The 26784-nt window shown below is 36.3% G+C and overlaps 1 protein-coding gene across 4 annotated transcripts in view; it reads left to right on the top strand.

Moving 5' to 3' along the window:
* CHST9 (carbohydrate sulfotransferase 9) overlaps positions 1 to 26784 on the top strand; it is an 86741-nt gene that overhangs the window by 13841 nt on the left and 46116 nt on the right. The window lies entirely within an intron of this gene.

The following is a 26784-nucleotide window of genomic DNA, read 5'->3' as shown; positions in this document are numbered from 1 at the left end:
GTAGCTATGCTTTTTCTTTTTCTAACATGAAATATGAGTTTTGTTTTGTTTTCCAACTTTTTTTTAATTTTCTGACGGATGTGCTGTCATTGAGTGAAGTGGTTAGTTTTCAGTTATTGTCCACTATTGTTACTGCTTTTAATAACACTTGGTTCATGGCACTTCCTCAGTTCCAAAATGTCCTTTCCATAAAAGCTTGTCATTTGGGCAGTACAGCCCTGCAGTCTTGTCTCTCCTGGGCATGGACTGTATGATGCATACCATTTAAGACAAATGTAGTCTTACAAAGCAAGAAGGATGGAGAGCTATTTTCCACCTTGCAAATCACCATTTAGATGTGACAGTAGAAAAATATTGAGATCACAGAATCATTAAGTTTGGGAAAGACTTATACGATCATCAAGTTTGACCTTTGTCTCATAACCACATTGTCAGCTAAACCCCAGCATTTACTGCCATGTGCAGTCTTTCTTGTACACCTCCAAGAAGATGACTTCACCACCTCCCTAGGCAGTCAGTTCAAATTCTAAAATACCCTTTCCATGAAGCAATTCTTCCTGATGTCCAGCCTGAACGCCCCTGGTATAGCTTGTGGCCATGTCCTCTAGTTCTGTCACTCACTGCCTGGAAGAAGAGATCAATCCCCATCTGCTACACCCTCCTTTCAGGAAGTTATAGAGAGTGATAAGTTATCCCCTGAGCCTCCTTTTCTACAGGGTAAACAAACTCAGCTCCCCGAGTTGCTCCTCATATGACTTACTATCTAGGAATTATGATGAAAAGATGAATATTTTTCTTTTCCTGGCTTGTTCTATTTTCCTTATATGCACTGCACTTTTTCAGAGGAGCAAGTGGTTGCTGCTGGAGTATATTTAAGGCTGCTTACCTCTGTCTCTGATGCTGAACTGCTTTGATATGTTGCTTGATTGCAAACAGTCTTGTTAGAACTTGTGATGTGGTTGCTGCAAAATTCCAAGGAAAAGCTTTGGTTTCTTACTGGAATTAAATTAGAAATTCTGATGTTTGTTTTAAGGATGAGTATATACATATAGGTATGCATATATATATATGTATATTTATTTAAAGTATTCCCTTTATTTTCTTTTATTTTTGTGGAAGTAGAGACTGCTGGTAGGCAAAATATTTTAGACAGAAATCTATCTTCTAACCACAGTGAGCTACTGGGGTACATGGAGATGAGGTTAAATAGAAGAATTTCTGGTATTCACAGTCTATAGAGCCTTCATTTCTGTCTTTTCAATTTTACTCATTTGGTCCTACTGTAAACAGGTTATTGCTATTAATTTAGGATATTTCTGGATCATCTTGCAATGTATGAAAGCACTTAAAGATCAGGAGGCTGAGAAGCTTCAAGTAATGGGAGCCCTTTTAGTGTACAAGGGGTTAATGTCTGAGAGATTATGTGTATGATTTAGCTAGAGAAAAACATGATTTGTGCCAAAGAGCAAAAGGTTCAAGGAAGAAGAGAAGTGCCTTTAATGTCTTTTTTTTGTTTGTTTTTGTTTTTTTTTTTTTTTTTTTAATGTGAAAGAAACTGGTTTTATTTTTTGGTTCTTTTTTGTTTTTAAAGATAATCATAATTTCACAGCAGCATGAATATTGGCTGGGCTTCCAAGTTTGAGTCCCTACTTCTTCAGACAAGTGTCTCACTTTTTGTATTTATTTTTAATTTATATTAATAACAAACTCAAAGAAAAAGAATGTTTCTACATTCTACAGTATTCCCGTGCAAGACATTTCCTATCTGTCAGTTTGAAACTGGGAAGATGCATGACACATCAGCACACAGTGTTTATCTTCGCAGCTCCTTCAACCTTGAGCCTTGTGGCTACATGTGTGGGAGTAAATGTTGCTGTCTTCAGCCACAAAGAAGAGAGAGCTAGCTGGGTGCTATCAAATGCTATGTTTAAACAACAACAAAATCTAAAATAAACAAACAAGAAAGCTCCTTCCAAAACTCCCAGATTTGCTCATTTCTGTTGAAAGTCAGGGTCAATAATCAGATCAGCTTAAAGATTCAACTTTTTGTAAAACAATGGCTAACATTCATTTTTCAGTTTTTTGTAAAACACTGGGTAACATTCATTACTCAAGAAAACTGAAAAATATGCTGTATTTTCAGCACTGCCCTGTATATGGATGAAACTGTTCCCAGGCATGTATGGGCCTCATTTGGTGTAAAGTGATGGGGAATAGAATATCACATGCATTGGCTTTGGATAATGTTTAGTTTGATCTTGATTCATTGAAGAGGTGAAGCAGCAGCATCCTATACTGTCTGGAAAGCCATACTTTGCAGGAAGTGCAACCTAGAAAATATTATTGTTAACAGTAGTTCTTTAGGAACTCTCTCTCCCCCCAGTCCCACTCAAATCACCAAAAATTATTGTTTCCTTATCACTTGAGAGCCTCCCCATGGTAACATCCAAGACTATTGCTGACCTCTATGAAACCTGTGTGCTAGAAGTACAATTTGTCCCTCACAGCTTTGTTGTTTCAAATGATTTTGTTTATGTTGACCACTCAGATTTTTATCACACAATCCTGCCAGGAATTCACAGCACATAGCTCTAGCAAAATCAGGCTGAGTAGGCACAGATTTTGTCTCTTGGCACCATACAAGGGAAAATGACATGAGTTATCAAAATATTTGGGGAATGATAGACTTTTTTTTTTTTTTCTGGAGACTGGTAGTAATAATTTTCATGTTTACAGTTCCATAATATTCTAATTAAAAATAAACAAACAAGACTTGGTCAATGCTAGACTTTCCCAAATGAGCAATGATTCCTTTTTGTTTGGTTCAGTTTTTTGATAGTTTGGTTGGTTGGCTGGGGTTTTTGTTGTTATTGTTTAGGGATGTTGCAGCACAGAAGGTCCTGGATTGGCAGGGATGGGATACGGTGAGTCAAGGGTTGCAAGGAGTTCAGTTCCCACGGAAAAAAACTCCTATGAGCCAAGCAGACAATGAAGAGAGAAGGAGGGGAGGAGCTCTTAAAAAAAAGTCATTGGCTTTGGAAAATTGACTTTCTTAAGTAACAGTGATAGCAAGGCAAAACTTGTCTCAGCAAAGAAATTCATTGCCCTAGAACATAACAGATGATGATGGCCTAATAGCCACAAATTTTGACATGCACATCAGGGGATGTTTTCTGCATGTCATAGACACTGGGTAACATCCAGGAAAGTAACGGAAGATCAGCAGCCTAAGGTTAAGAATAATCAGATCCAATATTAAATTTCACTGGGGGTGCATACCAGGTGTTAATTAATTTTATATTTAATATGATTGGAATCGATCAGGTAATTTCAGTACTAATTATAGTCCAACAATAGAAGAACTTGCTCAGCTTTGTGTACATGTGTAAGGGCATAGATGGAGGAAGAAGCTGTTAAAGGTTTGCAATACTTTCTGTGACAGATCTAGGCCTAATACAGGCATGCACTTAGGATCAGCTCAAGTGAACTTGGGGTTGTTTAGAGTCATGTTGTTGCGCCCTGGGTTTGGGCATATTGCATCTCAGTAAATTATATGCAGGAGAAATGAGGGTTTGGAGGTGTTTGGTTTTGATTATGGTCAGCTAGGGAGACATGGTGCGTGAGTTCCGCTAGCTGCAGCTGGAAACGTTCTCTTGCGTTTAACAGGAAAGTATCTGTGCCTGATGCTTTGCCATTCATCCACAAAATAGCTCTGTTAAGAAAAGAAAATATGTCCAAAAGGAAATAATAAGTATAGCAAATGTTGTTTGCAAAGACAGTTTTGATTATACTTTACATTCTTGCTTAAATTTTTTAAAAGGTCTGCTTCTTCCTGGGAAGAGTGGAAAACAGTTGTTCCAGAACTGTTGCCATACCCACATAATGTTTCTGTTGTTCCGAGGCGTATGTCATGAGAGGTTACTTTGACTTTGGCCTTCTCGAAGGATCTTTAGTTAGCAAAAGCTTAATAGAACTGGATAAAAAGAATTTTACTTTCTGGTCCACTTGTCTGGACAAAATCATTGTTTTATTCCTGGAAGAACACTTAGAGGCCAAATAATGCAGTGGAATCTGTTGCAATAATTTTATTGCATTAAAAACAAAAAACTAAAATTTTTACTTAATTCTAGAAATACAGATTAGGAAAATACATAGATGCATTAGTTTTATTGTTGTTTCTATTTGTTTCTGGCTCTTTCTTGCTCTCATTAAAGAGTTGTTAATGCACAGTATGCCTTGTCCACTACTGAGAACTAACAGGCTACTATCTGTTAACACAGGTCATGGTATTTGAAGTGTGTAAAATGCAGCCTGTTACTTTAAATGTTATGCATAAAATTCATTAAATGTCATTGCTTTAAGACTATTCTATACTTGCAGTTAAGAATTAAGGAGCACTTTCCAGAAAGCACTTCTGTTCTTGATGTTTGGCCAAAGAATCAAGACTTTACATGAACTTCAGCTTGATTTATAAACTACTTGGAAATGCTCAAGCCAAATAGCTCTATAGGACAGTTGTTAATAGAGGTGACATATATTTGTTTTCCTTAGAAACTGAAATTTCTGTGGGAATATAAGATTCTCAAGTTCTTTAACCTTTTCTACCTACCAGCAGTCCTCAAGGAGGTCATGAAATATGTAAAATTCTGAAACTTGGTGGAGAACCAAATCTGTCGTGTTCTGTGATGGGAGGGAACAAAGCAGCTCAGGCAGGCTGGTAGAGGGATAGGAATTTATTTGGATGTGTTTTTATCTTTTTTACTCTTTTGCTGTGGGAGCTGCTGAATTTTTAATGCAATAATAAAGTCCATTTGATATTAATAGACTCTTAATCACTAAAGAAATTACTTGTACGATCAGAATCATTAGAGTGAGAGTTGGCTGACTGGCCCCCGATTAAATTATATCTGATGAAGCAACAAACTGTAAAAAAAAATACACTAATTTTTTTTTCCAGTAAGTATTTGATGAATTTTCTTCTTCCTCTGTGCAATTTTATGTTAAGGATTTGCTATTGCAGTCTGAAGGCAGGTAGAAGACAATGAAAAACATCTCAAAAAACTCCCTGGCTTTGCTCCTGGACTTCAAATTACTTGCATGGGATGGGGGCCAGCACAAAGTATATGTGAAATACAGCAAATAATATGGACATTGGGGATTTTTTTTTTTTTAATTTGTTGTATCCTCTTACAGATGGCAAAATTAATTTCACCCTACTTCTTTTCTGTCGCAATCTTTCCACTTCAGCGTGCCTATTTTGAAGATGAACAGATTTTGAAGATGGGCTTACGTAGGCTGAGGTAGATGCAATGAGGTATAAATACTTCATGATTTATTTAACCTTTGAGCAGAAAATTCTTTCTGGTAGAATTAATCTGCACATAGCGGAGGTGTGCTACCACTTGAGTTATGATTGATCATGCAATATAACAGAACTCCATTGGCATCAGGTTTAGGACTGATGTACATATAAATATAATGCAAATAAAGCTGCCAGATGCTGTGACTGACAGGTGGGTTCAAGGTATTCTTGGCAAGAAGACTCAGCCTTGACTCTCCAGCTAAGAAAATGTGCATATTGGACAGCTTGTATTAATATTCTGCAAAAAAAATACGGTTGAATGACAGCTGGGAAGCAGTTTAAGTAAAGTCTACTATGTGATAACCAATGAACACACAAATTAATAACTGACTTTCTGGAAAGTTAGAAGTTAATCTTGGTATTTTTAATTAGCTAATCCATGTGGACTAGTATCCACTTAAGACAATCATATTAATTACTTGGGGAGGTGAGAGGTTTATTTGCAAAAGTCTGCTGTCCTTTCAGCTTTCATTTGGGGCTGAGGACCAGGTATTTCAGCTGGGTCAGAGGGCTGCCAGATTGTCTAACTCTAGAGCTGGTAGAACAACATCTTTTTGGTTTTATCTCTCCATAAGGGCCAAAGAACACAGAAATGATCAAAACCATTTATTCATTCTGTTTAATGTGTTTCTTGAAGCTGACATATTCAGCAACAAAGGTGCTTTATTACTGTTTATCCCCTGAGGTAAGCCATAGAAAAACAAGAGCAACTGATAAAAAATGGTAGAGTAAAGCAAATGATTTCTGGATCCTTGATGGTAGGAAAGGAGACCACGCCCTAGATATTTAATTCTAACTTCGGTTATTTTGTTATCTTGTACTTCTGGTACAAGAAATGTGCTAAACTTACTTTAAATTATTCCATATTTGTTGTACATGTTTGTGTTTTTCATGGTTATGTTTTACTTTTCTCAGACTACTGCTTGGCAGTTCCTATCACTAAAATATTTTTGTCCTTTAACTAGGTTGTTTCTCACATATCAATCATTAGTTAAACTCTCTATCATAAAATCGTTCTCTGGTGACACCCTCTAAAGAAGGCATCACACAATCAGCCATTCATTATGAGTATCCTGGCCACAACTGTGGTTTTGCCTTGAAAAAACTTCTGACATTTCAGGTTTTTCCAGAACTTTGGTTCCTACTGATGTTTCTTTTCTTGCCCTTCAAATATCTGGAACAGCTAATGTAGCTGCAGTCTGTAGAAGTTTTAAATGGGAGGCTTTGTAGGAATATGTAGGAATAGTATCTCCTTTTATTGTGCAATTTAAAATTATCTTCCTCATGTTAAGATAACCCTTAGCAAAAAAGATCTGTGTTTCAGAGGATCAGTAGAATTAATGAAGATTTTTTTGTGTGTGTGAGGAATACTGAAGTTTGACCAATTGAAAGTACCCAAGTGTCTGTTCCTGCTTTTTTTTTTTTTTCCTAAATAGTCTTTTTCTTAGGCTTTTGACGTTTTCCTCTGATGTGATATTGCATTTGCACAGCAGTGTTTGTGGCATAGAGGTAATGTTTCAGGTAGTTCTATTGCTACAGACAGTCACATTTTGTTTTTCAATAAATAGCCATAACACTGAGCAAATAATTATGTTTGCATTTGATGCAATACCAAATACTGTATTATCAAAAAGGTTCACTTGAAACTGTACCTATCTAGGAATGTTTTTCAGTCTCTAATAAAACAAAATATTTGTTATGAGGGAGTGAGGCCTAATCTTATGTCTAAACATCCAAAGTGACAGTAAACATTTGGATGTGGAGGCCTTGTAATGGTATAATGCTGTGAGCTGGGGCACGAGGGATGGTGGAGAGGAGGGAAGGCAAAGCCTGAAGAGGAGCTACAATAGTTTTGGTGGCGTGACATTCAACAAGTTGAGTCCAAGATAAAAGCTCAAATCACACTACTCTGAGTTTTACTTTCTGGATAGGAGCACAGTGTAATCATAAATACTCTTTTTGAATGAGGAATGTTTATTGGATGTAATGACTTAGTTTCAGACTGCTGTGAATACCAGTGACGGGAGGCATTCAGACTGGCAGAGACCTGAAAATTGTAAGTTTCCACTTGAGCCAAGCAAGTATGGTAGCAAGATGATCACCTTCTGTCATGTAGGACATATCAGGTCACTTCTACCTGCAGGGAGCTCAAGCAGAGGCTTAGGAATCCAGTTTTCTGTGGCAGACAAAAAGAAGCAATAAATCAGGCCAGGTTCAAAGGTCTCTCCAGCTTTGTATATTGTCTCTACAAACAATGCTTGGAGTAGACTATAAAGTAGAGAAGATTATAATAGTAATTTAGAGAATTTTCTTTGCTTTTTGTGTTTTATAATTTAGAGGCCATCTAAATTGGAGGTGTGTTCAGTAGTCCTGAGTAATTCCTTCTTCCATCAGTTTGTACAGTGTTGTTTAACTGATGCCTTTCCTCTGAGATTCCTCTGATGAGAAATCCAGTTTGAATACTGTGTACTACTGGAAGCATTTTTCCCATGATGCTCTACAATTCTATGGAAATATTCTCCAGAGTGTGTTATCACTGGATCACTAAAAAAAAAAATATTTCCACTTTCTGTCCCTGTTAGAATGTTATTTACTGATCATAAAATTAAAAATGGATGACTAATGATGAATGGCTCAACAGAACATCTGGGTTACTTTTTCTACATTTTCAATACTTTTCTGTGCTTCTCTTTATCAAAAGCTAATTGGGAATGATTGATTGTGTCACTTCAGCTTTGTACCTATCAAAGTGTTGATAGTAAATTGGAGAATGTTGTTTTCCAATAATTTTTTGTAAGAGGGAAGGAGATATTTATTTAACTGTACTCATGACTATTCTGGGATTGACTTTGCACATGTGTAAATAAACTATCTTTCAAGAAGAGACATTTTGAAAAGAGCAGATCCGAGATATGACAGATATTTGAGGGGAGAGAGGTTTAGGTATTAAGGACTTTCTTCATAAGACAAAGTTTATCTTTTTTTTTTTTTTTTTTAATGAGTAACAAACAAATTCACTTCTCTGCCAGTCAGGTTAGTAACATGACTAAAATTATTAGTTTTTTATTAGATGTATATTTTCTCCATAAATTTGACAAAACATGCATCTCTTAGTGCCTAAGATTGAGAGGAAGTGAAGAATAAGTGAAGATTTCTGGTTTTTTTGTATAAAGCATCAAGTCTTCCAAATGCCACGTTTACTTAATGTTACTTGTACAGTGATTAGAAATGGACCTGACAGTCTGAGTTGGGCAAAACATTTGCTGGGTAAGGATAGCAAATAGAATTGTGATAGCTTGGGGTTTTTATCACTATCTAGAATGAAGTTTGAGCGTATCAATCAGCTGCAACACCTTTGGGAGCAGAATAACGATTAAGCAGTGTTTGTGAGCCCATTGCCATTGCCCTGTGGATTGCTTAGAGGAGCTAACCTGCTGCTATTCCTGCTTAGAAGAGCTGTCTGTCATCAGCAGGTATAGGTATGCCAGTTCACTTCTGCAGCTTAGAGAAACTGAGCAGCTGACAGCAGCTGAGGCTGTTCTACCCATGAAACCACTGCCTAAACTTCAGCAGAAAAAAATTCCATTTTCTTGCCTTAGTCAACCATTAATCGGAAAAGTGGCTGTGCTGTCAAGTTCTCACTGTTGAATGATTTTTCTCAGCTGAGATGGATGCATGGATGGGAAAAATAACTTTACTAATTTCAAGCAATTTAGCTCTAATGACTTTTTAAAAGTCCCACAAGCTAAGTAGTCCAAAGAAAGGCTCCAGGAGAAGTTACATAAATAGTAAATAGATGCAATTACCTACATTTCCTTTCTTAAAAAAATTCATTTATTTTCCTGGCAAGAGTTTATGGTAGACAAAAAATGAAAAATGAAATAGTAAAGACATTTTAAATATTTTTTAAGGATACGTTTGGGGTTTTTTATCCCAGAAGAATATTGATTAAATAACTTAAAGTTGAGTTAATTTGAAAAACTTCAGAATGATTTTCAGTGGAAGGTATAATTTTATCAAAGTAGAAATTAAATGCAAATAAACAAATAAGGCTATTTCTTGTTTATTCCAAAGGAAAAAATAATAAAAAATTAAAATTATTTTATTTAATGTCTGACTTTGCTTTTGAAGGAACTTTTTGATTCAAAGTATATGATATATAGCTTAAGTATAGGGTCCTGTTAAGAATGGATAAAAAATAGAATGTCAGACTTTTCTTTAGAAGAGCAATTGAGGTTTTTACTAGCTGTAACAAAGGCTCCTTTAATTCATGCTGATATATTGGAGATGCATTATAGATTACTGGGAAGGCAAACGATAATATATCACTTAATTTATTTGACAAATGTACTTTCTTTAATTAGCTACAGTACTTCATAGACTACTAGGAAATATTTTGCAGTCTGTCGTTTAAAGAATGATGTCTCATAAAGAGACCTTACAACATCAGTCGATTAAGTCTTGATTTGAGATGAAATGTCCTCAGAATTTTCTGAGGAAAGTCTGCCTACGCAGTTTCTTGAAGGATGAGTTGGAGAGTTTGATGTAGAAACCAAGTTTTTTCCATCCTCTATTAAACCTGTGAAGCTTTTATTTTAATTCTACTAATTTATGTTTTCTGATAGAAAGTGTTCTTTCTATCTGTCTTTTGTTGGAACTGTTAGATAGAGGTTGCATTTTAATTCAATTCCTGAAAGTTAAAAAAAGACAGCATTTTGTCACAGATTAAATAATCTCCAAAGCAGATCTAATCAAACACTTTAAAGCTTTACAAAAGCAATATAAGCCATTTCATTCTACTATTGCTTTGTTTTATGCATTTATTGTTTGAAGGAACCTCACATTTGTAACAAAATATATCCTCCTACATGAGTAAACTTTCTAGGAGGAAAAAGTCATCAAGAAGTCTATTTTTGGTCACTATCCAGTTAGGAGGCACAATAATGCATATTTCAGGCTGCTGAATCTCTGCCAAAAAAGATCAGATATTTTGTTTGTTTAATAACACAAGTGTAGCTGCTGCTCAAACACGTCAACTGTTTTGAGGGAGAGTTCTAGCCTGATGGTTTCCATCAAACAGGCTGTCCTAGTGGGCACTGTTCTGAGACAGTAAAGGCTCACTCTTGAATATACAACATCATTTGAGAAGGTACAGAGCATCATGCCTTCTCTGTGTGCAATGCAAAGGGATAGGAGGAGAAAGTGACATTATGCTCTTGCTTCTCAGGGGCACAGTGACAAGCAGTAGATGGGACTGCAGGTTTATGCACGCTTCACACTTTTTTTGCCTGACAGTAGAAATGCCAGTATGAATTTGATTCCTTTCTTGCTTAACTTGCAAAATGTCAGTCAGTAGCTGCAGTGGTTTATGGAAATGAGGGTAATGTCAACTTACTTCAGTGTTATGCTTTTCATGCTTTAAGCAAATAAGACCTCTTCCATAGCTCACTTTTAGTGTGAAAAGTTTGAGGTATTTTGGATTTGAGCAATAACTCATTGTAACATGTTTCCCACATGATACTGGACATGATATGGCTGTTGCCAGTAAGATAGTTTTGATGAATGCTTTTAGCCCTCAATTACAGAATTCCAAAGTGACTCTGGATGATCAAATAAATAGTTCTGTAGTGCGTGGCATTCGTCTTCCTGCTCAAGTATGTACTGTTAGTCTTACAGAATTTATTTTTTTAATGGACCTTTGCTGTATTATTTTAGCCTCAAACATTAGTAGATTATGGTTGTGGTGTCCTTTAACCCTGAATTTGAAGAAGATCAATATCTTCCATGCCCTGTTAAACCATGATGGTGATACATGAATAAGTAAGAAGATTTATGTCAGTCTAAGGGAATTTATGTAAGGCTTTGTAAATTATGTATCGAGATTCATCAAAGAAGATGTAAAAATATTTCAATTCACAATTTGCATCTTAAGCCTAGGGATGTGAATAATGAAATACAGATGAAGAAAGAAGACAAGATGTGTAGGAGGGCATTGAAAGAGAAATGTTTGGGTTGGTAGGCTGATCTTCCAGACAAGAGTGGTTAGTGGAGAGTAGTTATCTTTCTTTTTGTCTTGCAAGATAATTTCAATTCTCAGTCTTTACTGTGGTGTAGTGTCAGTGGGGCTAGACTCACACATGGTTTTAGATTAAGGTTGGGGCAGAGAGCTCATAATATTTGTTGTTTGGAGTGTGGGCAGAATGGGAGGAACAGGAACACTTGTCTGGAAGAAGCTAAAACTGAGTGGTGAGCAGGCAAGTACAAGGGCAGGTGTGTGATTGGTTTCAACAGGGCTTTTTGTCTTTTTTTTTTTTTTTCCTTTTATGTTTACAATTACAAATCCAGTTTACATATCCTCTTCTGACCATCTTCTATGGAGCCACAGTCTTTCCACAGGCTTAAGAGAAAGTCTAGAACGAGGCTGGTTTCCACTGCCTAAAATTAGCAATTAGCCCTGAGAATATGCCTTTGAAGTACTACAGTTTGTGTTCTCTCTGTATAAACTTTCTTAAGAGGGTGTGTGAAGGAAATCTAGCCAAAAATAGAAAGGGGTTTCATATTGCTAGGCTATATAAAACTCCAAAGGTTTGCCAGGTTCTTCTGTGGTTCTTGAGCTTAGTTAACCCTCTGTGTGTTGTGTAGTTCTGTCCTGGTATAACCCCAGACAGAAACCAAACACCACACAGCCACTCCACCCCACAGAAGGATGAAGGAGAGAATCAGAAAAGCAGAGATCTATCTCAAAGGCTGAGATAAAGACAGTTTAATGGGCCAGAAAAGGAAGAAAATAATATTGATGAAAGAAACAGAATATGCAGAAGTGATGCACAATGTGATTGCTCACCCCACTGCTGACCAATGCCCAGACATTCCCCGTGAAGTGGCCCTCAGCCAGCTTTCCCCTTGGTTTATGTACCGAGCATGACACCATGTGGTATGGAATATGCCTTTGGCCCAGTGTCGTGGCTGTGTCTTCTGTCAACTTCTGCTCCTGCAGCTCTCCTGCTGTCAGAGCATGAGGAGCTGAAAAGTCCTTGCCTTAGTATAAACACTCCTTAGCAACAACTGAAAACACCAGTGTTTTTACAACATCGTTCTCAAACTAAATCCAAAACACAGCACTGTATACCAGTCTCTAGGAAGAAAGTCAACTCAATCCCAGCATAAACCAAGGCAAGTTCTAGTTAACATTTTAAGATCCTTTTGAAAGACCAGTCAGGTGCTGAATAACAAAGTGCAGATAGTTTTCTGTGAATATAGGAGAAAAATAATGGATAAAAGACTCACTGCATATAACACTGCAAGTAGAAATGTTATATAGTGTGTTGCACCCTCTTTCAGCCATTATACATTGGGGAAGTTTCTTTCTGTTTCATGGAGGTGGATGGCTTTTCCTTTACATGTTATATGCTTACCTGGTAAACAGGAAATTCAGAGATTCATGGCATCAAAACTCTTTTGCCTCCCTTTCATGTAGGACGAGTGTTCTCTTATTTATTGTTCTAGAGAACATGAATGGTTCTAGATGGTGGAAGATAACATGTTCTGTCTGAGTTTGCCAATGATTCCTTAAGAAAATAATACAGAAAACTTATGCCCTAGTTCCCTGTCTTCAAAACAGAGATGATGCTACATCCTACTTTGAAAGCTTCTTCTGGTATTAGAACCCTGTGCTGACAGAGACATAGCATTTCAGGTTCAAAGGAAGCTTGTATCGTGTTTGGTATGCTTTGAGCCACTTCCTTAAAAAGGTAGGAGAGCATTCCTTACAGAGGGATGAAGTTCTGTTTATAACATTTCTTCTTAGTAACTCTAAAAATTCGTGTAATTATGAATTTAATCCTTAGATAGACTTTTGCCTCTCCTCAAGATTTATGGTCTTGTTTCATTGCTTACAAAATTCTTTTAACCAATTAATTTGTATTATCAAAATTTATTGTCTAGTCAGATAAAATGATTTCTTGTAAATGGCAGTCATCACTGCATTCAGGTTCAGAAGCTCTGGTTGCAAAGCAGACAGATGGTGTATAAAATCTAAACTATAAGAATACTTCCTCATTTATCCTAGTTTAAGATCTACCACTCATCAATCTGTCAGTCTGAGTATTTAGTTTACTTCATTTAGAAGCCAAGCCTCTTCACTGTCTCAAATTTTCTGGGTCTGTATGTTCTTTTATATTTGGCTTAATAAAGAAAAATTTAAAAAATAAAAAACAACACCCTTAAGTAATATTAAATATGTAATTAAAATAATAAATTAAACATTGAACTAAAAAACTTACATCTAATAAATTCACAATTTATAAATTTTCAATAAATATTATGTCAATATCTGTAAGGCAGTTGTATATAACTTGAGTATTTATGTATTTAAGAGCCAAAAGAAGTGGGAAAATACAATTTATAGTTCACTAACCATTTAAACTAGGAATGTATACAAAGGTTACAGTCTTGTATTTCAGCATTCCTTCCTGCCAAAGATGTGGTGGGAGATGTTTCAGTGCTGTTTATATTAAAGGCATTAATGCTGATCACAGTGGTCTAACCAAGAGTTGTTTCATAACCTTTATATAGTCTTCTTTACATATCATAGATCTGTATTTATGTTTACTTGTCAGGTTTAATGTTAATATTTAAGAATTTTGAATCTGGAATATTAAGGGTCCTCACAGAGTCTGAATCTTGCTGCATATAAGTTTTTGCCATGTTCTATTTCCATTTTTCTTGCCTCTCATTATCAAAAGCAAAGTAGATGCATTTTTGATGGGAATTTTTTGAGCCTCATATAAAGATTTAGGGATTTGTTCATGTTTTCTAGATACTTGAGCTATAAACTGCTCAGTTGTATGAAAGATTGTTCTAAAGAGTGGAGTAAAGACAGTGGAAAAGGCAGTGTGAGAGATGATAATTTGTGTTAACACATCAATTTGACATGACTACAGATACTTCTTACTATCAAGGAAATACCATCCCAAGAAAAAATGCTTAACTTTTCTGTGCAATATACAACTACCACCCATAATTATTGGAGTATTCTTTTTATCTGAGCTTGACAGATTCATTGTTTCTTTCTGTTCTCACATTTCTCTTGCAATCCCTCAGGCAGAATGTTCTTTTCCTATAATTTTAATTCCAGCAGCTATATATAATAAGGAGAAGGAAAATATTGAGAACCAATAGGCATGAATAAATAAAGGAGAGCAAGTTAGCTTAAACACGTTAACTTCCTTCGCTTTTCTTATCTGCACCCAAGAGCCTCAAACTACCTCCTTTTTGGAGGTAATGTTGAAATTATTTATTGCTAGGATGTTCTTTTGTACCAAAAAAGACTTGAAAAGCAAATGTTTATAATCTAAGCTACAGTAAAAAAGGAGTCCAGTTATACCAATAATCAGAGTGGGGAAAAAACTATACTCTGATTAGTGGTTGAAGATACAAAGCACGGCTCTCTGTATGTATCCTGTATGCTGTCCAAAGTAATGTCATCATAAAGCCCTGGTTTGTTGAACAGGACAATTAATTCTGTCATTAAACTTAAGATAACACACACACACACACACACATACACAATATACACACTGTTGTATTTTACACTTTTTCTTATCTGTTTGACCTGGATATCCAGTAGGATCTCAGGGTGCTGTGAAGAGAGTTTCTTTTTGGCAGTAGGTGAGAGATGGAAAGCTTCTTTCCAACATTTTGGCTTTCCTTTCCAGATCAGCTTGTGTTTAGCACAAACTGTTTATGGTTTATTTTCTCTGCTCTTCTGCATCCATGCTTACAGCTGCTCAGTGATTTGCTATATTTTTACTATTTTTGTGTATAAGTGGTTATAGTTAATTATCTTGTCATGCTTACTAAAGGAAAGTGTTTATTTTTTATCAAGCATTAGATAGTTTCAGCCATGTTTTTAACTTTTTATAAAATAAAAAAATAACATTAGTATATTAGTATATATTTTTATATATACTAATATATTTATATTGCAAGTGATGTAAGAGTTCGAGGCTGGCAGACAAAAGTATGTTTTGTTCTCTTTGGGTAGTAATTGCAGGGTTTCTTCTCCCACACCCTTGCTTTATGTATGGAGCCTGCAGAACTGAATGTAAGATATTAAAAGATTTAACTTCTGGTAGTTTAATGGTTGGTTGGTTGGCTGACATGAAAAAACAGAGTATGCTTTGCTCATAGGTGCTATAGAAATAATGAAGTGTAAAGTATTTCTGTGACTCCTTATAAAACCAAAGAGCAGAAAACTGAGATGGAGTTATCTGCAGATCCTTTGTTATATTGTACTGCCTTCTCCATGTGTTACTGAGCTTCTCTGCAACTTCACTAGAGCATAAATGTGAGGGTACATAGAAAGAAAGCAACTATTCTTTATTCTTGCTCTTTTTGTGTCTTCAAACATAAATAATTTCTCCATTCATTACTATGGCATCTTAAAAATAGGTAATTTGGGTAAAACTTCATAGTACTGAGTCAGACTTTCCATGACACTTGAGATCTAAATCACCTTAAAAATCACACCCATGTTTAAAGGAAACATGAGAAACAAAAAACAACAAAGTTCATGCTTGCCTATACATGAACGTAAAGTTTTTATGTTGCTAAAAGACGGCAAGCTTCAGAAGATGCCAGCACAGCCCTTCTCCTCTTTGGGGAACAGTTAAGCCATAGTATAAAAAGTGGATTTCTTAATGTTCTATTAGTTGTTTTTCTTATTTTATTGTTCTTCCCCTACTTACTTGTTAGAATGTCTTCAACAGTCTATAGGGGATTAGCTGTGTTGGAAATTTTGCTTCAAATTTATATATACTGCTTTTTTACAGTTGTATTTCTGCAGTACTTTATTTTTCAGAGTTGTTTTTTTTCTGAATTTCTGTGTTTTGTGCTATAGCAGCAGTGGAAACTTTCAGTGGGGAAAATTCTGTAGAACACCATAGAAGATTGTTGATTACACTGATTTACAACTGGCATATTTGATTTTCAGCAGAATTTCAAACATTACCTGAAGGCAGGTATCAGCAACATAGATGTTGGTTCTTAAAGTTTGCTTTAAAGAGTACTTTTAATCAGACTGAGTCCTACTTTTTTGTTTTTTCTCTTTTTTGGCACACAGACTGGTGGATGATATTATGGAAAAATTCCTATAAAAGTTGAAAATCTTTGCTCTTTATGTATTTTCATTACTATTAATTAATATGGAAATAATACAGAGGAATACTGGAAAAAATGGCTCTGAATCTGAAAATGTATGGAGGGAAGGAAATAATCAGGAGAAAAATAGCTGCAGCTATGACTAATTAAGTTAGTAATCAGTGCTACTTTAATAAACATTTTGAAGATATATAGTCCATGCTATGACCTTCATGTTTCACAATTAACAGTAATTGAAACTAAAGTGTGTTTCAAAGCATGTCTTAAAACTTGTATACTTTTAGAGCACTGCAGAGATAAAAATATTTTTTTCATTTATCTTACCATGTGGAAGAGTTCTGTTACAGCCCTCTGCTTGTTAATAACAAATATTTGTGGGTTGGAAAGTAATCATCAGCTCAGACTGCAATTATTCTGGTGTGAATAGTTGTACATGACCATCAGAGCTCAAATGCTGTATCTCAAGGCCAGATCTCTTGAGCCAGTGGAACAGAGATTTTTTTGGATGGGAAATACACAAGGATGCCGTCAGGTGGAACCAGAATGGAATTCAAGTGGAAGGAGTTTTCCAGATGAGAAGACATATTTCATGAGGGATGAAGATAACAAAGGTTAAGAAGGACAAACTGTATTTTAGATAACTCATTTTCAATTAGAGGTAGAAGAAAAGAAACACTTCTCAAACTTTGAGCTTGCCAAGCTATCCGGGTGTTGTTGTAAGATGGGCATGGACTGTAGCTCTGGAAAATACACTGGCAGCATTAACTAAAGTCTTACTTCTGTTACAGGAAACTGGGACTTGAGGTGCTGAGCTGCATGAACAGAGCTAGCAAGACAGGAGGTGTTGAGGCTCCTGTATACCCAAGGAAAGAGCAAAGGCAATAGATCTGAAATGTAGTATAGGAGAAATGAGAATGTGTTAAACAAAGCCTACCCACAAGGCAAGGGCTGTGCGTGAAGACTGAATGCATTGTTACAGAAAGCATTCAGTCTTCAGAATTATGTTTGATTGGTTAAATGAGGAGTATAAAGAGCATCAAAGGTGGAAAGATGTCTTTATGATGTCTGTGAAACAAAAGCTGTTCTTAGCACTTAGGAAAGGGAAGACATCATTTTTAGCTGAACAGCAAAAAGTTGAATGTCAATTGTAAGGTGAGAAGGGTGTGATGAAAATAAGGCATCATTACTTGTGTGGAGAGCCTCAATGTGTTCTCAAGTGCTAACAAAGGTGTTAGCATAGAATTGAGTCCTTGCAGGTAGGACGTTAAATTGTAGAAGGGATTCACTAAGACTGCGTGCTCAGCACAGTGTTGTAAGCCATATGCATAGCTGTAAGCAGCTGAGTGTGGGAGTAAAAAGGTCTGGTTGTTAAAAATACGAGCAAAAGGAAGATTACTCATTAATCCATTAATAATTCATCTCATTAGGTGAAACAGCAGGTGTGGTGTGTTTAGGTTCTCAAAGAACTACCTACTCATTAGGAAATTAATTTCAGTTAGCTTTAAATCACTCTCACATACACTTGATTGAGGGATAATTTTTGGAGAAGCCCCTGGCCATAAATTGAGCAGTCCTGGAGGGATACAGAAGTTACCACAATGTTCATGGGCTGCAGAAGACTCCATGTGACACTGCCTACACAGCACTTCTCTGGCATGGTCCCGATGGAGGGCATTGAAGGATGAGAAGTTACCTTCTGCCTGAGGAGGAAACTCTCCACTGCTTTCTCTCTATTATATTTGGGGATGCTGAGCTGCAGCAAAGGTACCCTTGACTGAATCTGCCCTGCATGCTTTAATTAGGGTGCCTTACATCAGGGTGGTGCCCTGTTGGCATTGCTGCTTCTTGACTAACTGATGGTTCTTGGTTTCACAGCACCTGCTCTTTGAAGTGCTCATGTCTTCTCAATCTCTGCCACCCAAATGTTTTACTGATGAAACAGTTCCCACAGCTGTAAGATGGCATGGTAGCAAAAAAACCTAAATTTAGGGAACAAGATAAAAAAAATCTGTGTAAAAAATCCCAGGGTTCCATTCTCCAGACTAGCAAATCCTTTCCAATAAATGCTCTGTTAAGTTTTTCCCACACAGGAAGCAGGGTGCTACTGAAGTGGGAGGGGAGCAGCCTCTAACTTAACATTGTAAAACTTCAAAAAGTTTTACCCTGGATCCAGGCTGGTTGGCCTCTATACCAGCTCATTGGCTTCTTAAACATCAGCTGACCTGTCCAGGACATCTGGTGGGAAAAACTGAGGTGGTAATTCAGAAAAGGAAGGGCAAGCCAAAAAATAAGGATTTCTAGAAGTGTGAGTGGGAACTCAGGAACAGAGTATGAAATTAAATATTAGGTCCGTTATCTGTGCTGTAAGGCTCTCCCTCTGCAGTACAGAAGCATGGAATTTGTTCCTATTACAAGAGTTGAGGGATGGGGACAGGTATGTTTCACATTGTAAGTGTGGCAGTAGTGGTTATCAGAGCACCAGGCACAGCACGATCTTAAAATTATTTATTTCTTTAATTTTTTTTTCCTTTTGGTGAGATATAATTACCATAATGCATTTGTTGCCAACTTCAAAACTAAAATGAGCTTATACATTCACAGCTATTCTTTTTAACTCCTACAAGGGGAATATTTTGTTACACTTTTTCTTTATAAAACTGTGATAAGCTAAAAATGAGGCCTTTTTGTAATTGTAGCTCATTTCAAGAAAAGATGTTTTGGGTTTTTTTTTTCAATTCTCCTACCCAGCTGAAATCTGAAGTAGGGAAAAATAACTTGGGTATCAATGTGGAGTACTACTACTGTGTAGTACTGCTACAAAGCATTAATAAAGCAGAACTACCAAACCAGAACACAAAGACTCCTAAATATAAAGTAGTACCACATTTGTCCTGGGTTGTTTTTTTTTCTCTGAGAGGTGCTTGGTCTTCTAAATGAAGCTGAATCTTATCTTCCTTGAATTAATTTTTTTAAAATGCCACAGTTTCAGAACAATTTATTTGTAAGATTTTAAGCAAAATAGATTTTCATTGAAGAAGCAGTTGTTTGGTACAACACTTACCATAAAAAACAGTGACAGAGGTACAGGTCCTGGATCTTATGATGACAGCAGCAGCACTAGCTGTGTCCTCAGCATTGCTTGTTTGGCTTCATCTCAGCCTTCTCATAGGAAAACATGACTGCAGTTTGGAGTCTTAGACTAGAATTAGTGCTGGAAATGTACCTGCTGGCTTTTAAGTTTGTTTTGGACAACATTTTATTGTTTTTTTCATAAAAAATAAATTGAACATTGGTTGAAACAAATTCTTCTCAAGCTAACCAGTACAGACTTCAAACCCCAATGCCACAGAGGCAATTTTTAAAAAATCTCTTCTTATGGACTTAAAAATCCCATGCTTAATACTTCTGAAAATGCCGAATGCAAACTTTTCTATGCCTATAATGTTAGTGCAGAAATGAAAGTTAATTGGAAATAATGTCTCTAATAAAGGAAACTCTTAAAAATCGCTTACTTTTCTATACTACAGCCATTTTTGTATTCTTTTTTGCTGACATATCAATGCACTGCAGTAATGCCTTCCAGAAGTATTTTGCATCTATTTTTCACATGAAGAATCAGGAAGAGCATTGTTTGCAGTTGTTACTTGGAAAGCACCAAAGTATCAGGAGTTAGAAAAGGAGTCCAGTGTCACTGCTGGTCTCTGAAAGTATTTTTCCTTTCTTAACTCTGTAAAGGATGAAGACTTCTTTCATTATTGCACTCATGTGTTTCTGGTGATAACCAGAATCCAAGCCACAAATCTGTATTGAAAACTCTATAACACCGCTTACTGTAATTTTGTCAAAGTGCTATGTTGGTTTGCAGGTCAAACTTAAGAAAAATACTTACTTTCCCCAGAAACAGAGCAGATTTGCCATTCTATACTGGTATTCAGAATTTTTGCATTTCAACAGAATGGGTAGGTTAGAAAGTTATGGGGGACCACCATGCTGAGTAGGTGCTGCTGCTTTTATGTTTTCAAGGGCTACAACTCATTTCCAAATGAGTGTGTGCACCAGATATTAATGGTCTTGAAGTGAATGCTTTCTGTCTTCAGTAATGGAAAGGGATTCTACAGAGAATTAAAGTGAGTATCAGTATTCCAAAATACTTGGAAAGTCATTCAAGTACGTCCAGGTTTTTTTTTAGACAAGCTGGAGCAGAGTGGAAGGGAAACAGTTTGGACTGTTTTGCTTTAGTTCCCTAACATGATTAAAGCTGTAACATAGACAAGGGCTTTTGCAGATTTTAAATGAGATAGCTGGTTGCATAGAGACCTTGAGAGAGTCAGAGAAGTTCATCCTGCTGTCTTGGAGTAAAATTATACATGGCCTTGTCTTTGCTAGGATTTTTCTTCATATTTTCCAATTCCACTGAGCGACTGCTACTCACTAGGTAAAAAGATCCATTTAAGTCACATCTCACTCTTACACTGCTCCATCTCTTGTTACACAGAACTTTGTAACATGTAACTTAAGACCATGTTAAGTCCTTGGTAACTCTTCCTAGATGTGGCAGATATGAATGGATATGAATCTTTATGCAGAAGTATAAATCTTCACATAAGCTTGAACCGAAAACCTTATAACTAATATGCTAATTTACATGGGCATATATGGTATTTTTCTTTAAATTGTGTGTAATTCATACATTTCTCCTTATTTCACTGAATATTAGATAATGCTCTCATTGCAGAATTATTTCTAATAAAGACATTGTAGTCTGCAGTGTCTTTAAAGCTCTTCCAACAGCTATGAGGCTGAACACTAAACCTCAGTTTTAATTCTTATTGTGCATCAGTTATCTAAAAGGTTCATGTGCATCAGTTATCTAAAAGGTTCTTGTGCATCAGTTATCTAAAAGTTTCATGTTAAAATGAAGCTCTACTATGCAAACTGTTGGCTATACTGGGTTTTTTAAAATTATTTTTCTTATTAATGTGTATTCTGTTATGAGAGCCTTGATTTTATTTTTAGGCAGCTTCTGCAAGGTAGTTTTCTTGTCTCAGATCTGTGTGTTCCTCATGGCACTTTATAACAAAGAGAAACATTAAGCTTAAATGAACATCTCCAGGTAGCCTAGCAACAGGATATGATTAATAATACCTTTCACCTAACTGTATGCAGATAAATGTCTGAAAGTGAAAGCAAATTCAGAATTGGCTGGCCGGAGCCTGGCAGTGCGGAGAGAGAGAAAAGGCAATATGATAATATCTTGTGATCTTTCTTGAAAAAAGGAGAAAAAGTAAGAGATATATTTAGTGGGTTATATCTGCCTTATGTAGTAAAATACAGAGCATAATGGATTTTTTTTAATAATAATTGAATGGTGTACAAAGAAAAACTATAAAGGCCCTTGCTTCTCATTATTGGTTATCATCACTAATTCACCAGCCATGCTTTTTCATATGTGAGAGATCAGAAACAATCAGTAGTAATTACTGGGCCATCACAGCTAAAATTAAATGTAGTATAAATGAAATGTAGTATAATTTAATATAGAGTTAATGGCTTTATAGTACCATACCAAGATCTTTAGTCCTGAAATGGACTTTTGTATTGAGTGCTGTACTTAAAAAATATACAAAACATTGGATATGGCATTAAGATTGTAATTACCATTTTCTAGCAAAGAAAAGAATGAGAAGCTGCAATGGATGTTTTGTCTTAAATGGCACTCCATTTTTTAGCTTTTCTTTAAAACTTCATATGTGTATATATACAAAAATAAGAGAACTCTGAATTTTCTCTATGCATATTTGAATGGTATGTATTTATATAATGTTGGAGACATTTACTTTTCAAGCACTCAAAAGGTGTTAGAATATGAGTTGGCCACACAAGCTTAATTCTTTCACATTTTGTATTCATTCAATATAAAGAGACACTGTGGGAGTACAGCAAATACGAGATTAATTTTATGCTCATTTTATAATAGTGGGAAATTGCTGTTTGTATAGGAATAAAATGGAGTAATATATTTGTGTCCTGAATGCAGAAGAACTAGTTATCTTGAGACAATCCCATAGACTGGCATAATATAAAAAACATTTGCCTTTAGAGATGAAGCAGCCTATTACAATGCAGAAGCACAGATTTCTGTCCCGTCCTTTAAAACCTGACAAACCTGTTTTTTTCAGTTTTCAAATTACTTAATTATACCGGTCATGCCCTGTCTTCTGTGTGAAATCCATAGAGATCTTTATTCCCATTCATCAGCAGGTATGTATTTATATTTGCTGCTCAGTGACAAAGGGAACCTTTCAGTGTGTTGCAGGGGAGGGGCTGTGAAAGGTTAGCTGCTGATTGTGCTCCTTGGAGCTGTCCTGATGCATTTTCATGGGCTAACATCCATCAGCAATCATTTCGGTTTTCACTTATTTTTTTCCTTTACATAGTCTAATACTTTAGTGCCTGGTAGTATTCCAGGTTTTGTTGCCAAAACAGAGAGGGCAGATTTTTTTATTTAATAGGCAATTTCCCGTTTTGTTCACAGTTGGTAGACCACTGTTAAAGTGTGGTGGGTGTTTTTATTTAGCAAGGATGTCTATTTAAGTCCAGACTCCTTTCGAAAGAAAATTGCTGCTTTTTTCTCTAACCACTGCCACCTGAACTTACTACACAAAGATCTTGGTGTAGGTGTGTTATGCCATTTTATGGTGTAGCAGGGGATCTCTGACTCATCCTTCTGAGGACTATCCTTCATCAGCTGAAATTCCCTCCTGCAACATACCAGGTCTCAGTATTTGGCTTTGGCTAGAGCTGAGAGTGTTCTCCATTGGAAAACTGCTTCTGTAAGATTCCTCCTGCCTCCTTTCACCTCTGTCATCACCTGAATTGGTACCACCTGCTACATCTCCTCTTAACCCCTTATGAATACATCACTTAGTATGATGAGACAGGTATAAAGACATGCCTTTAATTTTCTTTTTTTGTTTTAATGAACACCAAACCCATAATTTTTGAAAGATTCCTCTAACATGTCTCTCTAGTATTAGTAGAAAGAATTTATATTTAGGAAAAAAATGCCATCCTTGCTTTTGAGATCCAAGGTTCCTATTTTGAAATCACCATAAGTTGTGCCACTGATTTACCTGATGGTGCCCTTTATCTCTGGTTTTGCTGAATGAAATCTCTGGGAACTCTCTGCTTGCAACCTATCCTAACTAACTGGTTATGCAAACAGCTTTTGGTGCTTTTACTTCTTTAAAAGTGCATTCAGCAAAGAACGGTTCACAGAACTAGTTTGACTCGTATCTGGGGTAATTATTTATTTTCTGAGTATGACGGCTTCTAATCAGTATAAGATATTTATGCAGCTGTTTCTCAGCTTTACTGACCTTCTAGCTTGAGTCAGCTTGTGTTTGCTTAGGTCTTTTGCCCTTAAATATATTTTTTAGGTTTTTGGTTGAAAATGACCCATCAAGAAAAGAATGAAAATAAAATGCCCCTTTCTTCCTGCACTGCAGTTTTAGTGTAGCATTTATTTAGCCGGTGAATCACATTTTTAGTTCAAATAAGAGAGACTATCATAGGGAGTTCTGTAAACTTAAATGAGTTCAGAAGTGATTGTTTTCAGACAAATTCATTTTCCAACCAGTCAATTTTAAAATGGAGTATAAGTAGCAAAACAGCTGTGCACTGCAATTTTGCAAATGTGTACGATTTTTTTGTATAATGCAGCTCTGAAACATAGTACGTCTAAACAAGCAAAAGAGTTCTGCAATTAAAACTTACTGTTGTTAAAAACAATATATATAGATGCACCCTGACTAAAGCTAGATTTGAAAATTTTTATGTGTTGTTCTTCTCCAGAAGCAGTTGTATTTGTAAAGGTGGAGGGGATATCGATAAATGGAAGAGAGTGTAATTAAATTCTATGCCCTCTGAATAATTAGTAATTAAATAGTGCTCACATGTTTATTACATGTTACCTAGTTTAAATTTTCAGAAGTCATGTGTGACCTGGAATATCTGTGTCTCTTTTGTAACTCAACTGAGAAAGTGCTGTAAATCTTACTTGAGTTTTGAGGCACAATGATGTGTGTGAAGCTGCATCCTTTATACCTTTTTGTATGAATCATAGTTATGAGTCTTTTTCTCTTACAGAACTGAAAAGAGTAAGGAGACTTATTTGGCTGAGAAGTGTAGAGGGAATTATGAGTGGGATTTCTTGCATTATCAGTGCATGTATGTGTGCTAGACCCTCTCTGCTCTCTACCTCAGCTGCCAAAACACATTATAGTGTGTAGCTCTGGCTAGCAGTGAAGTGCTCTGTATTTCCACGAGCGAAAGAGGCATCCCTATGTTTCAATTAGCAACTGTTGTGTTGCAAAATGCCCTCAAGATCCCCAGGCTGCTGAAGGAATTGCACCAGCACTTCCTAAATTGCTTGTTACCTGTTAGCATGACTCCACAAGCCATGTGTCCTTAATAGCAGGAAGCAGAATTAGAGCTTCTGAATCTGTTCAAGGGTCTCCTGATCTATTTGGTGCTGTAACACTCATGATGCAATCATTAATCTTAATATTTTCATTCTTATGGAGGTCAATGACATTCACAGAAGTCTGAGCAAATCCATTTTGTTCACTGAACCCTGTTCCACATATCCACAGTGTTCCTGGATGGCCTCACAGAGTCTTCAATTTGAAAGGTTAAATGTTTTTTTCTTTTCCCTTGGAATAGGCATAAGTGGCTTATTTAATAAAACAAAAGGTAAGGAAAAAAAAAGAAAAGTAAACACAGTGATTCAAATTGTTTCTGCATCCAATTCAGGCTGAACATTGCTGTTCCTCTTTTGTCCCTGCTGGTTAGTAAGCATTTGCTTTAATATTCCCCTATTTTTTCTGTGCCTACACTGTATTCCCTTTTATTTGGGTGCACTTCCTTCTGGAGCAGTCTCTATCATGTTTTTTTCTAATGTCTTATTATTAAGAATCACATCTCTTTTGACTTCTCCTCTTCACTTTTCTTTCTCCTTTTACCTCTCTTACTGTGTTCATGCTTTTCTTTTGCTGAACACTTTCAGGTATTTGCTGTTGTTGGTGAAAATCCAGCTTTAGGTCAGGGATTCTAACTGACCTATGACAGTATCATCTTTCCACTGCTGAGAGGAGAAACTACTTTTTCATGTGAAACTGAATTGGCAAATGTTGTTACCGTCCCAGCTGCTAACGATTTATTTATTTTATTTATTTTTCCTTGACCTCTTGTGAAGCAGCATTATGGCATTATAGTGCAGTAATGGTGGGTTGGTTTTGTCTTGGACTATTGAAGTGGGTTTGGGAATTTTAGCAAGGTTGGTTTTGTGGGTGTTTTTTCTGAGGTGGCTTGTGTTTTGCTGGCTTGAGTAAAACATACCTACAGAAAAATGTTGTAGGGACACTCAGTAAGTCAGTGTGTAATGGGACTTGAAAAATTAAATATAAAAAATGCAGTTACTAACTATTACACCCAAAGGTTCTGTAGACAAATTGGACATGTGTATTTAAAACAGAAGCTGCTGGTTCCTTTACTTTTGATTTTTTTGGTGACTGAAGAACCTATACTTGATTTGCAGTGTACTGAGTAACGTCTCAAACCATTTTTGCAATTTGCTGGTGCAGAGGGCAAGTCTGTGCATCTCAACTTAGGAGTAGCAAGGGGAGAGTGTAACCTCTTACAAAAGATCCTCCCAGGGAACGGCAAAAAATGAAGCTCAGCAACCAGATAGCAAATAATAAAGAGAATTAGGAATACCAATGAATGCTTATTAAGAGGCATAACAAAAAAGCACAAGCACTGGCTTGTGCAAAGCCAGGTTTGGAACTCGGAGCCCCTCAGTGGCATCAATATCCATACCTTATATTCTTGCTTCCTCCATCTGCAGGATGTAGGCCCTCAGAGCTAAAAAATGAAGCTTGTGATTTACTGTGGCTGATTTTTTTTTCCTTCTGTGAAGCTTGTGCTTAGCTTGTGACACTTGAGTAGACCCTGAAGTCAAGAGGGACTTTTCATGTGGTTAAAGCTAAGGGAGTGCTGAAGTGCTATGGCTGGCTGATTTTTAGTGCTGGCTACAGAACTGAATTTTAGCACACACAGAAGGTGTGTGGTCAGAAGAGGCAGATTTAGGATCAAAATTTGCTATACCTTGTGCTCTATTTCTGTTTCTAATTCATTTGTGTTTCTACTTCTTTCCACAAACCTTATCCTTACTGTGCACATGTTTCTTTTTCCATGTCAGG

The sequence above is a fragment of the Taeniopygia guttata genome, chromosome 2 (genome assembly GCF_048771995.1).
Source record: "Taeniopygia guttata chromosome 2, bTaeGut7.mat, whole genome shotgun sequence".
NCBI classification, from domain to species: domain Eukaryota; kingdom Metazoa; phylum Chordata; class Aves; order Passeriformes; family Estrildidae; genus Taeniopygia; species Taeniopygia guttata.
Note: the sequence above shows the minus strand (reverse complement) of the source record. Positions and strands in the feature narration are given on the sequence as shown.